Source organism: Labeo rohita, chromosome 20, assembly GCF_022985175.1.
Source record: "Labeo rohita strain BAU-BD-2019 chromosome 20, IGBB_LRoh.1.0, whole genome shotgun sequence".
In the NCBI taxonomy this organism is placed as follows: Eukaryota; Metazoa; Chordata; class Actinopteri; order Cypriniformes; family Cyprinidae; genus Labeo; species Labeo rohita.
The window spans coordinates 980,981-998,236 of NC_066888.1; the positions used below are offsets into that span (position 1 = coordinate 980,981).

General features: G+C 40.0%; 1 protein-coding gene across 15 annotated transcripts in view; it reads right to left on the reverse strand.

The window, feature by feature from the left end:
* The window catches only part of epb41l2 (erythrocyte membrane protein band 4.1 like 2), an 88,256-nt gene extending 72,428 nt beyond the window's left edge, over positions 1-15,828 (reverse strand). For all 15 annotated transcript variants that reach the window (XM_051139019.1, XM_051139018.1, XM_051139015.1 and 12 more), the window contains exon 1: positions 15,664-15,828. The gene's annotated coding sequence lies outside the window, so the exon portion shown is untranslated. The remainder of the gene's footprint in view (positions 1-15,663) is intronic.
* Between the last annotated feature and the right edge of the window lie 1,428 nt (positions 15,829-17,256).

A 17,256-nucleotide genomic window follows, 5' to 3' on the forward strand; every position in this document is an offset into this window, starting at 1 on the left:
GCTGTGATGAGCATTTCACACACATTTACTATGCTGCATAAGGCTGCACAATAAATTGATAAAGATAATTATCTCGCAACATACATTTCCTCGATGAACAATAACAAGAGTTCAGTAAATGTTCAATATAATGTTTATGCGGCAAAGGCGGAACGAAAGAGCGCTAGTCATTTGAAGCACACCATTCGGAGCGTTTATCCACTCGGCTCAAATTTCAAACAGCAGATTCGTCCACTCCAGTGTTGCCAAGTCAACGTTTTTCCCGCAAATATAGACTACTTTAAAAACTGCTGTTTTTCATGTCTGCGGGTTAAAGCGACCTCAAAAACGTGATATTTAGCCCCTGGAATGTAAATTTTACCAGGGGAACCCTGCCAAAAAAAATGTGTATTTAAGCCCCGGAATGCGACTTTGAGGACCCCCTCCAAAATGCGTTTGGGCTAGTTTTGAGTAGCCATTGGGCGGGTTTCGTTATGATGAGTCTCACTCACACGACCACTAAACAATGCTGTGAGATCCAGTGTGAAGCACTTGAATTCAGTGAATAATTGTGTTTATACAACGCTGACAAACAGGAGGGAAACTGTGTGCAACAGTACAGTCAGAAGACTTTTTAATCTACAAATCACCATCATTTACCATAGATCTACTGTAGTAGCACTTCACCATATAAAAATGACATTACTACAATTTTTACTGATTACTGATTTTGATAAACACATTTACACCTGCATCCTAACTCAAGCTACTATCAAATATATATTTCTAAAAGACAAAAATGTTATATTATTACTAATTTTATCAGGCAACACAAACCTGTTTCTTGATTTGAAACAATCTTACTCATTAGAACATGCAGGACTGAGATTGTTTTTTTCTATTAGAATATTTATTTTGTTTAGGGAAAATGACTGGACAAGTGTAAAGAATTAAAGAAACATGAAGTGTTTGTCATGTTCTGACCATAAAAAATAGTTCAAAACCATAATTAACCTGGTTTTTACAACTTTCACATTGGAGCAAAAATTTGCCTTTAAATAAAAAGTTTACATTTATCTGATAATTACTGATTTTGAGTGATATGAAAAAAACTATCGTAATACTTTTTTGCCATATCGCCCAGCCCTAATTCTGCATGTTTATTTCAGTTTAACCTGCAGTATTAATCAATCTGCATCTTGCATAGTGCATTCATATGTACAGGACGCAGGTATGATACTCTAAAAACACTCACACACACACACACACACACACAGTCTCAGAGTACACAGAGACAGAAACAGATTCAGGCAGCTCTAAATCAAGTTACTGTAATAGGTTTACATCTGCTCTCAACTGCAAAATGTGATTCCAGCACGTAAACACACACACACACATCAGGGACAGATGGTTTGGGTCAGCAGTCACACACACTCACACGAAAAAATAAACTCAGGACACAGAAGAGAGGAATGTCTGCACATTTACTGTAGTCTGTGCTATGAGTTTGTGTGTGTAAGTGTGTAACTTATTCATAACTATCATCACTAGTGTGTGTGATCAAGGGAGTGTGTAGATCAGCTCACACAAGACTACATTCACAAACCCCACAGCACAACTCCAGCACAAACTCTGACAGTATTCATCATCTCATCCATCAGGATTTGACTGGATTATTAAAGCAGCTGTGATGTTATTGGCTAATATGTCTTAGCCCCGCCCACTCGGCCCTCATGATGTCAACAGACAGGCCGACAGAATGAAGATGGTTTAGAATAATGTGCACCGTTTAGTTGACTTCACGCTGACTTGAAAAAAAAACAGAGGTGCATAGAGGTTAACCGATTATTACACAGCTCACTTACACACAACAGTCAAAGGTGCAGTACCTAATTTATCTGCAATAATGCAATTGCAAAAAAAATAAAGACTGCATTCATTAAATGCAACGATTAACATGTGAAGCATGACCTCCAACTGTTGCTTTTAACAATCCGTAATCATGTTTTCTCCAGTGCAAACGTCCATCCCGTTTTTCTCTCGTATCAAAATTCGCACAGATTCTCTCATTGGTCGACAGCTGCGGCATCTTTAAACATTGTCCATTTCTGAGCAGCATGTTTGGAGTGTAGGGTCAGTGTTTGACAGATCACAGACAAACTGTTTCTCATGTCTTTCGTTTTTTTTTTCTTCTCGCCTGCTGCCCCTTCCAGTTGCCGGGGCTCAGGGTTGCTATGGAGACGGGCAGTTCCTGGTTACGCACACAGTTTGTGTCATGTCAACTCAGCAGCAATAAAAGAAGGTCAAAGCGAGAGGGAAGCGCCGAACACACAGAGGACAGCACGAACACACACACGCACAATGAATCTGCGCGATCGCACCCGCTGGGCTGGAACAAATTGCCCTCATTTAAGAGTTTTAAATAAACTGGAAACATCACTGAATACACTCCACTCTAGCGAGTAATGAATTATTCATGACGCGTTTAAACGCGTGCACTTGTAGATGCGGAGCGGGCTGGATTCACAAGCGTTTCTTCAGTCGTACAGGAGCGAGCGGCCTGCGACCACTGCGCGTCACACACTCGTGCATGCAGGAGCCACACGCACGTCTGTCTGTGTCTGTGTGTGTGTTACCTTCACAAACGGCCCTGGACTCACTGAGAGCGGTTCATCAGCACATTATTACAAAGAGAAACGCAGTGTTTCATGATCTTTCCTCAAACTCCTCCTGCAGCTCTCAAACACGCTTAGGCTATAGGGCCCTGTGACTTCAGTTTTATTTTTTTTTTCCAAATTCTGTTTTTTTCCGTTTTAACTTTTCTCAACTCCTTTTTATAATTGTTAAATTAAATTGTATTAATCAAAGAGCATGTCTAATTAATAACAATCATGAAACTAATACAATTTCACATCAATTTAATAAAGGTTTAACAAAAATGACATGTTTATGGCAATAATGAAATGTTTTATTTGTTTTATTGTTATCAAATTCTGTGTTTTATCATGTCTAATTATTTGAATGCATGCTTAGTTTATTCAGATTTATTCTTAAAATAGCCTTATGAAAGTTTTTTTTACCCTCAGAAATTCTGTGTTGTGTATTTAAAATGTTCTGGTTATCAAATGAAGGCATCAAACATTCATTTCATTTATCTTTTAATTCTTGAAATTCAGTGTGTGTATTAAACAAAACTGCTCATCTGCTCCATTCATTAAAACACAGACACGCAGAACATGCAGGATACACATTTAAATGGTATTTTTGCGGCGTAATATTTACAGATACTAGTCCATATTGTGGTTTGATTTAAGTGTAATGACCTACTTTTGATTAATTCATTCAAACTTTGACAAATTCTGTGATATTCTGCGTTACTCAGTAAATTCCGTTTTTATGACTGGATTCCGCATTTTCCGCATCACAGAAATCATAGGGCCCTACACGCTGACACCAACATGCTGAGCAGCTGAGGAGAAGATGGGTTGGAGCTCTTAATTTGAGCTCTCAAAGTGCATAAGATAAAAAAATTTAATTTTAAATTTTCATTCTTTTCCAAAGTCTTAATTTATCAGAGTGACAGAGTGACAGCTAAGTTTAGATACTAAGAAATAAAAAATATCAGTTTTATAGGTTAATAGACCAATATTGTGTTTGCAAACATTGGTGTTTTTTGTGGGTGGAGCTTCAACTCTATATTCCCCTCAGCTCGGCAACGGGCAGAAAAACCATGTCATTTTCAATTTAAAAAAATAAACAAATAAATAAAAAAAATAAAAAATACTTTTTTTAGTGATATATTTTTAGTGAAATACTTTACTTAGTGATATTTTACAATATATAACAAAACATATATTTGAAAGAAACGCACTCCATATATCATAGTGCTTAAGTTTTTTCTTTCTCACACAGTAAAATAAAAGGGTCTAAAAGCTGATAAGGAGCTGAAAGGGAATAATCGTCATCATCATCATCATCATCATATTTGGGGGTTCTGGGCAACAAAAGATTTACCAATTCCTGAACAAAATTGGGAAATGGCAAGAAACCAAAATGGCAGAAAGCCGTTTCCTTTATTTGGCAAAAGCTTTACCGTTTTGAATGATGTTTTGCTTCTAACTGTATGACCAACCAGCTAATTTATGACCATAAATTACAGAGTAACAGTTGTCTCACACGCACACACAACACATTTTTAATAACTTGTCATCACAGTCTGTTCACTAACAAAAAAAAATACAGTTAAAGAAACATAAAAAGTTACACTGCCCAATTTAAATAGTCCATAGTACAGTCCGCGCCATTCAGCGTGACCACCGCCTCAGCCAATAGTTCTATGTTAAAATCAGTACCGTATCGACCGAAGAATCGGTCCATCCCCAAGTCAAATCATACATAATGTCCCCATGATTATCCTGTTTTTTGTGGGGTTTTTTTCTGGAAATAAATGACATTAGGGAAGCTTAATGTGCAGTGAATGCAGTGATAACATTTTTCCCAGGACAGTAATGGCACTGCAAATATGGCATTGCAATGAGCTCAGTGGGAAAAAATCCATCTAAAATGACAGGAAAAATGTCATCCTGCTGGACTTCCCATCTGTCAGCACAGAGCAGAATATATGACCACACATTTATGTTTATGGGGAAACATAATGAAACTGGGATAAGATCCAAAGGTTAGTGAAATTTTTGTTGTGTAATTGTGGACATTTTAACCCCTGAACAGCCATCAGCGCCGCTGCTTCATACACAGCTCTACTGAAGAGTGAGCTTTAGTTTCAGTCAGGACTGCAGCCGACAGCTGGACTGATCTCAGCAGACATCTTGAGCTGATCAATGAGAGGAAGACTAATGTAAACACACACACACATCATGACATCAACACTCGAGCTGCTCCAGCATGAGATCAGCGGCCGAACACTTCCAGCTGTTTGGATGCAACTCGTATCTGACATGACATCATGGCATTCCCACCCATCCGAGCCGGACCCGAGGCCTGCGCTGGGACGCACGTGGATCCGCAGAGGACTGGATTCTAGATGGACTAAACCACCATCTGACCCATAGTTCAAACACAAGAACACCAGCCAAAGACGGGAGGTACAACATCAGTCCAGATGCACACAGCTCAGATGAGCGCGGAGCAGGAACCAGATGCACGGATCTCGATCTTGCTTTAAAGTGTTTTTACACTTCATGCGGTGTCAAACTTTTGCACTCAAAGCGTGACATGCTGAAAAACCCATCAGCTAAATATGTGCATCAGGAAGAGCACAGAGATCAGACATGACAAGAGATTCCCTGCAAGTTTCAGCACGCTAAAGCCCTCTACGCTGCATCGCTTTCATCTTACCGCACCACTGCAAACATTAAAGCAGCTTTTTATTCATTTTATTTCAAATAATCTACTACTAGCAGAGCTTAGATTTGTTCATCCCCCACCCATTCCTAATTAAGAAATACAGACGAGGTTTGTTAACGAGGTTTAAGCAAAAAAACTCCCCACTCGTGAAGCAAAACATGACGCTTTATGTAATCTGCGCTGCCATCTGTCCCAAACAGCCTTGTGATTTTGGGTGCTGAAAAAACTGTTCAAAATGTTCATATACAGCAAAAACTGGATTAGAGATTTCCTGGAGCGTCATCAGTACTACTACTTCTGCTATAATGTGGAGTTTCTGCGCAAGGGCGCCCGCCGGCTTCCAGTGAATTAAACAGTCATTGCATTGTACGTGTGTACTCAGTTACGTTCTATTTTGGGTAAAAATAGGAAAGATAATACTTTTCTCTAAAGAAATAGGATTCCATGAATTATTGTCACTGATATTTTTGTCTGTGTGACTCCACCCCCTGACAATGTACCCTATAGTATTTTGACACCCTGCGTTGCCAAGTTGGCAGAAAACACAGTGTATTGCAGCAATGGAAGCCAGAGAAGGAACTGGGTCAGAGATCACAGATTGTACCCAACCTAGAAAGCCTCAGCATCCATCCAAAAAGCTCTGTGACCAGAGGCATATTAAACACAGATAAATCAACTCTTCACCTTACAGTCTAAGCCTTCCATGTCATTTGCACTTGTTCCTGTTGGGCATCCTCAATCTGGCAACCCTACAGATGCAGGGCGGGGGAGAAACTACACTCCCTAATATTGTGAATTTGGACTGCAGTACCCACTGCAAATCACTAGCTGCCAATATTACATACTAGTAGCTGCATTCTCATTTACTGTTGCTTGGTGAAATTTCACAAGCAAAATCCAGTCATTCCAATCAGAAGCCTTATGACTGGGAGTTTTACATGAGAGTGAAAAATGTTGATATGTTTGAGTCACTGTCACTCATGCAAATTCACCACACTGACCAACAGAAAGATGCTTGGTTTGACCGTGAGCTGTGCTTTATACATCTCTATGCTACTTTTTGCCTGCAAAAAATGTGAAATCACAGAAGCAAACAAAGATATATGACTCTCATGATCAAGTCTGACACGCCAGCTGCTGCTGCTCCAACATTCATTCTGTGCATCATGTAAAATGCCCTTCTAAGTAATAGTTTTTTCTTGTTTTTCTCTCTAATGTTAGCTTGCATTATACAGGGTATATTTATACAACAAACAGGTCTTTTTATTTGCACTCTTTCATCTCCTGGAAACTCACCTTCACTTTTGAGCTTGCAATATAAAACCAGTACACAATTTTTTTTAATTATTGTGTCGTGAAACGATCATTCAGTGTTTGGTGCAGGAAAATCTGACACTAGATGAAAACCAGAGCGTCTGTCATGTTCACACTCGTTTGTGTGCATTGACTGGGATTTTAGAGAGGAAGAGCAGGATAAAGCCGTTCATATAGAGCCCAGATCAGCCCTGACAAGGAGAAAATCAGACAAAGACATCACACAAACATGCATGTAGAGCATAGATTGAGACCTGCTGTTTGTTCTGCTCTGAATGACTATTGTGCTCAGCTCCTCCTATTCATCTCACATTAGCGCAGCAGGCGGAACGAACTCGTCTCACGGGGAGGGCGAAACCGCTTCACAACCGCACAGGTGCGCACACGTCACCATAGCAACCCGCCGCTGGGGTAAACGTGAGCCGCTTTACTACAGCTACACGACTCAGACATCAAACTCAGTCCACATCCATGACTAATTTTAGCCTTTTTATTTCTGTCTTACTAAAGTCACCAAACAGAACTGCAGAAATAAACCAGCTCACTCTCAAAACAACAACTCCTTAGCACATCTGTGTTTACGTCATCAGGTGTTTCTCCTGTTTAACACAGAAATGACAGTACTATAAAATAGGCAGAGACCTTGAACATTTTTTGGGATTTTTTGATGGCCAACAGTGATATCTTAGAGAGTCAATGTCGATATAAAGCAGATTACTCATATTATTATTCATGATTATCAGATGGAAGTGTTTAAGAATGTAAACAGCACATTAAGTATCATAGTGTACTGTAAAGGCCAGTGTTGATGTGTGGAAACAGGAAGCCTGTCAGTCCAATCCACTTGTCTTCTGTCTCTCATCTTGTCCCCTCATTCAGTCGCTCCTCCTGCTGTCCAGAGCCGGAGCGGACCATTGATTCCCGGCAGCACAATGCCTCTATTCACAGAGAGTGTCCTGACCTGATCTGGTTCACGTAGGTGACGAACTCCTCTCTAATGACAGCGTCAGCGCTCCTCATTGACATGAGCACAGGTGCTGCTGTTCACCTGCAGCCTTCAGCACACGCAAGAGCCGAACAGAGAGAGACGTCAGACGCTGGCTAACGCGCCGTGTAGATCGGCGTGAATCCCTGCTCTGCTGATGATGGCACTCAGTCAACAGCATCAGTGGGAACAGGACCAATTAGCATTCACTGCCATGAAGAGGCATTTGTCAGGACAGCCAGAGACGAGACCCTAATCAGACCACAGGAAGCTCACGTGACTGGAAAACACTATGAAGACTGTCATAATCTCCATGATTCAGAGAGGGAAGACTCTCAGAGACGGTGTTTGTCCAGCGATCAGCGTGCAGAAGGTCCTATGAGACTCTGAATCTACAGCACTGTGGTCTGGTGTGCAGAAACAAACACACACACCATGTTCACCATGTTATCACTGTCCTGGAGAAAGCTGCAGGAATGACGTATTTTTAAGTCAAAACCCACAAACAAGTTGCATTTTAACACTTGAGTTTCCAACAATAGGTTTTTAATGTGTTTTTGGTATAATAAAGTCTGTAGTTAAAGAACAGGTCAAATAGGTTTTTAAAATATATCTTTTTTGCAATCTGTAATGCAGCTATCCTTCAATGTAAACAGTCTGCAAATTTGTTAATCAAAAACATGCATGATAAATAAAGATATTGTCTCTCAAAAGAGAGTCGACTCTGAGCCGCCTTAACGAGCGTCGTATTTTCAAATCTTCTCCCTGTTACCGATCTACATCACTAGGTAACATATTAGCATAATCCTCGCCTGTCCGTGAAATACGAACAGTCTGACCTGCCCACAAACACTTCCGCTAGTCAGTGAGTTTACATCATGTCAAGACGCTGTGTCCTGCTCTGTGAAAGCAAGTTTGTTTTGCTTTCACTGCCAAAAGATGATAATGTGAGGAATCAGTGGTTAAAATTAATTTTTTTCACGATACCACAGCAATACAATTCAAACCTTTTGTTGTGTGCTCCTCAGTTTACCGAGGACTGCTTCTCTCATCTAGGAAAATTCAACGTGGCATTCACTAAACACTTGTCCATGAAAGATAAGTCTGTACCTTCTTTATTTGGACCAACAAGCATCTCTGAACCACAACCTGCAAGTATGATAAATACATTTTGTGTAGATTTTTAACCGAGTGCTTAAAATAGCAAGTTTTTTGTGCTAATACGTGATGTATATCCGTGCAGCTTTAGGTTTCCAGGTAAACCATAAGATTACTGTCTTACTGAAATATTTCTTATAATTCACTGTGAACCCACTATTTCCTATGAATGTGTTGATTAATGTAGACTGTCGTTCTTCTAATTACTTTGTTTAATAATAAAGAATGTAGACATACTTTGGTTTACAAACTGTATTGTTTCATCAGTTAGTCACGTTAGCACTCGGCTAACATTCAACATAGCGGTTAAATTTTAGCTGTGGGCACAGTTCGCTTGCATTGTACACAGAAAGACCAATCACAACAGACTTGGCCAGCTGACCAATCAGAGCAGAGTAGGCTTGTGGAAGGGAGGGGTTTACAGACCTTAAGCTCAGAACTGCTTCAAATAAATAGTTTTGAAATCGTTGTAAAATGATTCTGATTCTAAATGTATATTCTGAGAAAATGACAATGTTTTCTGACCTTAGATGCATTTACACCTGTTGTAGGGGACTCCAACACAATATTAGGATACTTTCAAATACCACATGACCTGCTCGTTAGCTCGTTAGCTCGTTAATAAAAACAAAATATTTTCATGTTTTATTTCATAAGTGTCTAAATGGGACTACAGTCGGAGACAATATGTTACAATAAACGGTAAACTCATCTAATCACAAGTCACTTTTACAACCTCACTCTATCATACTAATAATACTAGTAATAATCATACTATTCCAACTCAAACTTTCGGAGAAAATGTTTTTAAATAAAGACTGAAAGAGTCATCTGTATCTTGATGGTGATGTTGAAGTCATGTGATCATTTATAGCCTAAGTTTAGCTTTTTACTTTTGACAATAGTATTTAGGCTTCAGAATTCATAGTTGAGTCAATCTGTGAAGATTAACATGATAACCTAAACATGTAAGAAATCACACACTATTTTTTGCAATGATTCAAAAGCCACTGGAAAAATTCTATTAGGATGTTGTCAAGGGAACCAGTGATGTGAATTTCCAGGTTGGCCTGCAAAGAAACATCACTACAATGCTCTATGACAATAACCAGTTATTCAACCGCTGTAATAAAGAGATTCCCATACAGCATTAGTCCTTCAGCTGAACCAACTATTTGTTCTGTTCTCACTAAAAATGACAAATCACAGCCAATCAGAACATGTCCGAAGATTGACATACTGACGTGGACCAATGAGATCTCACTGTGGGCGGGGTTAGTGTGAAAGAAACAAGCTCAGTAAGTAACACACAACATTAATACAGAATGAGTTGGTGGCCAGCATACTGAAGACTGGCATACTACACAAGATGCACACTGCAGAAACACAGATGCTGTTTGAACATATTTGCTGAAGAACTACTGCTTGGTTAAGGGAATCACCAAATTGTTGAACCATGTTGATATTAATAACAACGGAAGTGCAACTATAGCTGGCCAACACTTCCCATAGAGACTCCTCTGCCCTCCTACGGGCACTGCATATCCTTGGACGACGAAGGACTGCTGCACACTACAGGATTTGCAAGACAAATTCAGCAGTGCTGTACAGGACACGAGGCCGCTCTTTCAACTGCTATAAAGCTCTGTGATTTGAGGAGCAGCGCATTTTATCCAAATGACTTCTTCTCTTGGGCTTCAGGTGAAAGGTCGGCTCTCTAAATTGGCGTCCTGCAGATAAGCCGTTTTTAACTACGGTTGGGAACGGGCCAAACCCCGGGCCGTTCCTCCGCTCCCTTTCTAATCAGTCTGAAAGGAACATGCAGCTGATCCGCTCTCGTACGGTCTTACTGTCACTGAGTGAGCTGTAAATATCATTCAGACGGGTCATCTGCTCTCACGCAAACCACTGTTTTAGTTTACAGGACGCTGCAGTGATGAAAGTTACCACAATTACCAGCTGATGCCCATAACCCAATTCATTTACTTCATGTGAGATCCACAACATCCAGCTGGTTTAGTGAGCAGTTGAAGTGGACTGAAGTCTTGCTGCATGATGTAACGCCCATGTTTCTGAGGCCCAGCAGCTCTCACATAGATATTCCCACAACCCTTCCGAATGGTTAAGCAATCGCTATCCCAGCATGCCCCAGAATTAGCAGGGCACAGTCAGAAGCGCTCCAACAGGAAACGCACCCTCAGACCCGTTCCCGTTTCCAGCCACCTTATTAAAAACAACAGCAGAACGCTTCAGTGGAGTGATGTGTCAGATCAAGCATCGCTTCGATGATTTAAAGTGCCATTAAAAAGTCAGGCTATAAATGTGATGGTCTATTAGGGCACTATGAAATCAGTTTTATTTTTTCCCAAATTTCTTCCATCACCCTTTCCTATTTTTTAACTCAGTTTTTACAGATTTAAGTAAATTGTAATCATTAAAAAGAAAGTCTAATTAACTGAATTCATAAAACCTTTATAAACATTTAGCACAAATTTAACAATAATGGTGTCCTATGAAACGGGTTGTACCTTGTTTTCTTCACATTTACACACACTAGTTTATATCACCATTTTGATGAAGTGTACCATTTTTGCCAAATTCTATACTATACATCAAATTTCCTTTTTATGTCTGGTTTCTGTGATTGAGTTCACGTCGCAGAAATCACAGAGCCCTAGTTTATGATGTTTGTGCCTGTATGAACAGGTGTGTATCACTGCAGCGCTGCATCTGTGTTTGATGCGGGTTAACAGTATCAGGTTAATGATTAGTCAAATAATGATGTCAGCTCTAACTCACAGAGACGGCAGTTCCACAGGGACCATCAGAAAAACAACTCACTCCTGCTGAAGGCCACAGGAGCATAAGCTCACCCCAGAGACCCTGAGCACCGCATGAACACCCAACAAACACCCCCAATTAACTACTGACTGGTAACCATGCCTCGCTGCAGTCATCTGAACCGTTTCAAGCCAACCTGAAAAGATGCATTTTTATCTCAAAGGGATAGTTCACCTAAAAATGAAAATTAGCTGAAAATATCCTCATCCTCAGGCCATCCAAATTGTAAGCAAGTTTGTTTGATCATCAGTTTTGGAGAAATGTAACATTACATCACTTGCTCACCAATGGATCCTCTGGAGTGAATGGGTGCCATCAGAATCCAGTCCAAACAGCTGATAAAAACATTACACTAATCCACACCACTCCAGTCCATTAACATCTCCAATTAACATCTTGAGAAGCCAAAAGCTGTGTGTTTGTAAGAAACAAATCATCATTAAGACATTTGGAACTAAAATACCAAGTCCATAATCCATAACAATGCTTCCTCCAGTGAAAAAGTGGCCTGGTCTGAATTAGGAGAGAAATCCGATCTACACAGATCAAGCACAGTTTACAAGCTAAAACAGCTTTAAACTGTCTATGTGGCTGGATTTTGATGTGAGAGACGACAGGAGATGGATTTGTTTCTTACAAACACACAGCTTTTGTCTTCTCAAGATGTTAACTGATGAACTTGATTGGTGTGGATTATTTTGATGTTTTTATCAGTTGTTTGGACTCTCTTTCTGAAGGCACCCATTCACTGCAGAGGATCCATTGGTGAGCAAGTGATGCAGTGACACATTTCTTCAAATCTGATGGAGAAACAAATTCATGGGATAGAGATGCTACTTTCTTTTTGCAGCACTTCTATTTTCCACATAAAATAAATTTGCAGCTTGAATGAAAACATGGCTTTGTTTGTGTGTTGATGAAACTGTAAGATTGTACATGTGTTGCATGATGACGTGGGAGACCCAAACAAAGCAGCATATCTGTCATACTCAGATGTTTATCAATCAAAAGAAAATGACTGTAACTGGTCAACCCAAAGCAATACGGGTGGCAACAACAGCCTGATGCAAACAAAATGAAAAGAACATGAATGACTGCTATTTGACCAAAAAGTCAAATTGTTTGGCATGCAGCAACTTCCAATGCAGGCTAACAAACAATGACTTTCACAACTAAATCATAGCACATGCTGCACTCACGCAGTAATCTCAAGACACACAGGCATAGTAAATCGACAAACAACATGTTCAACATATTCTGATGCTTTTCCGCTGTCTGTATGTGTACATGTGTGTGCTGTGCACTCATAAAGACACTGCACGGATCTGACAGATGGTCTGGGTTAAGCTACACCAGTGGATTTGGCAACCACAAAACCGTCCAATTGGAAGTAAAACCATCACAGCTCACCCAATAGAGATCTATACTCCACCAAAACCTGACACTCAAGCACAAGCTAATCCCTACAGCGCCCACGACGGCTTTAAGTGGCCGCGGCAGGGAGGGGCCACACGTTTCACATGACGTATTGTTTTGCATTGTCAAAACAAGCCCTGAAATCCTAAGACAGTTGAATGGGAATGAAACCGTGCACTGAATCTTTTTAGCGGCTGTTTCTGGTCAAATATTAACACATACACACATTACATGATCCACGCTGACACTTACAAATGCAAATATTTGTCACTTTATCACATGCATGTTGATATTCACTACACGGTGAACCCGTACATGCATTAGATAGTATTACAAATTAGCATTACAACAACACAGTGTGGTTCACACAGGAAAAGACCAAGTCAAATCTAAAGCTGTGCTCGCTCTGTATCATACCATCAAATGAGTCATACTTTGTGTAGTAGGCAGTCTGTGTTTGCATCCAGAAACAAACTCACATTGCATTATAATGTTCGAAATCGAGTTAGATTACAGTTTGATTACATGAAACCCTGATCATCATTTACTCATGCTTATTGTTCCAAATCTATAAGAGTTTCTTTCTTCTGTTAAACATAAAAGATGACATCTTGAAGAATGTGGGTAACTAAACAGCTGACAGCACTGACCTCCATAGAATGGGAAAATATTTTGGAAGTCAATAAAGTGTTTTCACAATGTTTCATCGATCAGCCATATTGGCAGCACCGAATGCAAACAATGTCGCTGAAACGAACGAAACTTTTGCTGATTATTGTTGCTGAAAAAGGTCAATTATTGTCATGTTTCGGGCTGAACTAATCGGTCAGACCGGGCAAAACATTTGGAGCACTTCAGACTGCCAAAAGTTATGACAAATCAAGGAGAAGAGTGCAAAAGCCTGAGCAAAGAAGCTGTTTTTGGTTGGCCAAAGTGAACCAGGACTTCCAGGCCAAGAGTCTTGACAACATTAGGTGAAATATCAGTCTAATATCTTAATACTGCTCATACATATCTTTACCACCTATTAACTTTAGTAAACATTGCACCCTCTCCTGCTTACTAAGTCCTTCTCTATATGATTTAGCAGTTTCCACATTTTCTTTTTGGTGGTTTAGACAGCATAAATTAGCAAACAATGCATTCAGCAATACATTAACCATGCAATCCATGCTGTTGTTTACATCCGAGTATAGCCAATATGAAGTGCATCCTGGTAACTGACCAAATCCTGAGGCAAGCACAAACTCTCTATGGTGACCAGAATTGTTGGGGGGTGGTGAACTATTCCATTGGAAAAGTGCCAACTAACTAATAAGTTATTATAGGCCTTCAGAAACTGCCAAGCTGGCAAAAATTCTACAGTTACTATTATTACTACTTATTTTAAGATAGTAAACCTAAGATGCACTGCTTTAAACGGTGTAAAAGTCATCAGAACAATCACCTCAGTCATTTTGCGAGGCAATGTTTGGCGCGTTACAGCATTTTTGCGAATTTTAAAATATATCCAATGTCATGGTGGCCAAAATATTTTTAATAGGCTTCCAGCAACTACTTTATTATTGTAGGGAGAAAAAGAAGACTTGACTTTGAGGCATGTTTTTCCCACAACGTAAAGCATGCGTGCGACGCGAGTAAATCTGAACGCTTTCTTGGCGCTCAACTTAGTTTGTCGCGTCGTTCGCAGTGTGTGTTTGTGTGTGTGTGTGTGTGTGTGTGTGTGTGATGTAAAATCAGCACATCTGGACTGAAGGTCTGGCGTCAGAGAAACGCTTGCAAGCGCTGCAGAAGATGGCGCCGCGTCATCCACATTTTTATTGCGTATTCTATCTGCGCGTTAAAAACGCCACCAGACCGAAACACACAGCGAGGACGACACGTAGTGATGTTCTGGGGCGTGTAAAGGTGATCAGGCACACACTCCCACAGCGCTGTGAACGCGCGCCAGCCACGCGGGCAACTCACTGTATTTAGGGCACGTGCCACTGACTTCCAACGGCAAACAAAAACACATCAAAACTATCGTTACGGCTTCCAGTCGTTGAAAATGCGCTTATGTTGTGCAGCGTCGCGTCCAGATGAGTCAGTCAGGTAGAGTTCAGACGGGTAAAGCGCTGTTAAAGCAGACAGACAGACAGCAGCGATCGGTGTAAACATCAACACTGGAGATTATATCGTTACATAAAGACGCCATATGGGATTTGACACGGGTTACGGAGAACGTGTCCATATGTTACATGTGCAGCACACATTCAGTTACAACACACAGCACAGAGTAGACTGTAGATACAACGGTTTTGGTGGGTCAACGACATTTCCAAACACTGCGGCAATGCGATGAATACACGACAGACTGTAAATCATCATTACACGACTCATTTAACACACAGATTCACATGGATCATTATCAGAGTGACCATCCCAAACAACTGCCCACATTATCGAGTATTAATATCACACCTGTCGGTGTTATCTTTTGAAAGAGGTGACATTAGACTAACGGCTCATCATAAAGTTCTCCTCAATCAGCTCCATGCGGAATCACCTATAGGAAATATACGCAAACACTGCTGATATGATAAAAACAGTCACGATCGCCGTACCTTATTCAGTCTAGACGCGCTCAGCGAAACTTTCAGGATGCGGTGTCCGGTTAAAGAGCCTCCGACAGCCTCAGAAATGTAAAATTGAAATTCCCACACCGAAATCTTTCTGGGAGAAAAGCCAACGTAGTGAAACATGCGAACCCTCCCCTCTACGATCGCGCTGGAAGCCCGCCTCTGCGTCATTGATTGGCTCGCGGAATTCGAACTCGTGCTGTAATTGGTGGGACTCGCTGCCTGTCCGGAATTCTCGTCTTCTATTGGTGGGCTCTGAGAGTAGTTTATATTAAGGATGTTGACTACAGAACTGCGGACAAAAGGAACCAGAGCGAAGACTGCCGACTTTCAGTGAAATAGCGCTCACTAGTGGATATACTCAACGCCACACGAGAGAAAAACCTGCTCGACCATTTTCAAGAATTTGTCACAGCTCAAGTTACTCAGCTGAGCACTTCCAGTTAAAGTCAAAGGTTTACATACACCCTGCAGAATCTGCAAAATGTTAATTATTTTACCAAAATAAGAGGGATCATACAACATGCATGTTATTTTTATGTAGTACTGATCTGAATAAGATATTCCACATAAACGACATTTACATATAATCCACAAAATAAAATATTACAATTTAAAGAATTTATAAAATGACCCCTGCTGTTCTTCAGAAAAATTATTGGTTTTTCAGCATTTTTGTGTATTTGAACATATGAGGGACTCATATGCAACTATTACAGAAGGTTCACACGCTCACTGATGATCCAGAAGGAAAAAAACGTGTTAAAAGACAGGGTGTGAAAACTTCTTGAATTTGAAGATCAAGGTAAATTTAACTTATTTTGTCCTCTGGGAAACATGCACATATTTTCTGTAGCTTCTGAAGGGCAGTACTACATTTTTATGCAAACTAAGAAAAATATACACATCTTCATTCTGTTCAAAAGTTTTCACCCCCGGCTCTTAATGCATCATGTTTCCTTCTGGAGCATCAGTGAGTGTTTGAACCTTCTGTAATAGTTGTATATGAGTCCCTCAGTTGTCCTCAGTGTGAAAAGATGGATCTCAAAATCATACAGTCATTGTTGGAAAGGGTTCAAATACACAAAAATGCTGAAAAACCACAGAATTTGTGTAAAAGACACAGCTGTGGATCATTCAGGTAACAACACAGTATTAAGAATTAAGTGTATGTAAACTTTTGAACGGGGTCATTTTTATCAATTCAACTATCATTTTGTTGTGTGGACTACATGTCTTTTATGTGAAATGTCTTATCCAAATCAGTATTAAATTAAAATGACTCTTATTCCAGTAAAATAATGACTATTTTGCAGATTCTGTAAGGTGCATGTAAATTTTTGACTGTCCGTACGTTTCCTTGTATTTGTACAGTTGTTATTTTGTATATACCATGCAGTTATTGTAACTGTAAAATAAACATGGGATCTCGTCCAGACTGACTAAAAACCTTTCTGTCATTATTTTTCCTTTCTTTAATGACACTGGTGTGATATGTTACAGCATATTTATTGTAATAGAGCTTCTTACTTTTTACAATTAACAATTAACACAGTAAATCTGGAAGTTTTTTTATAT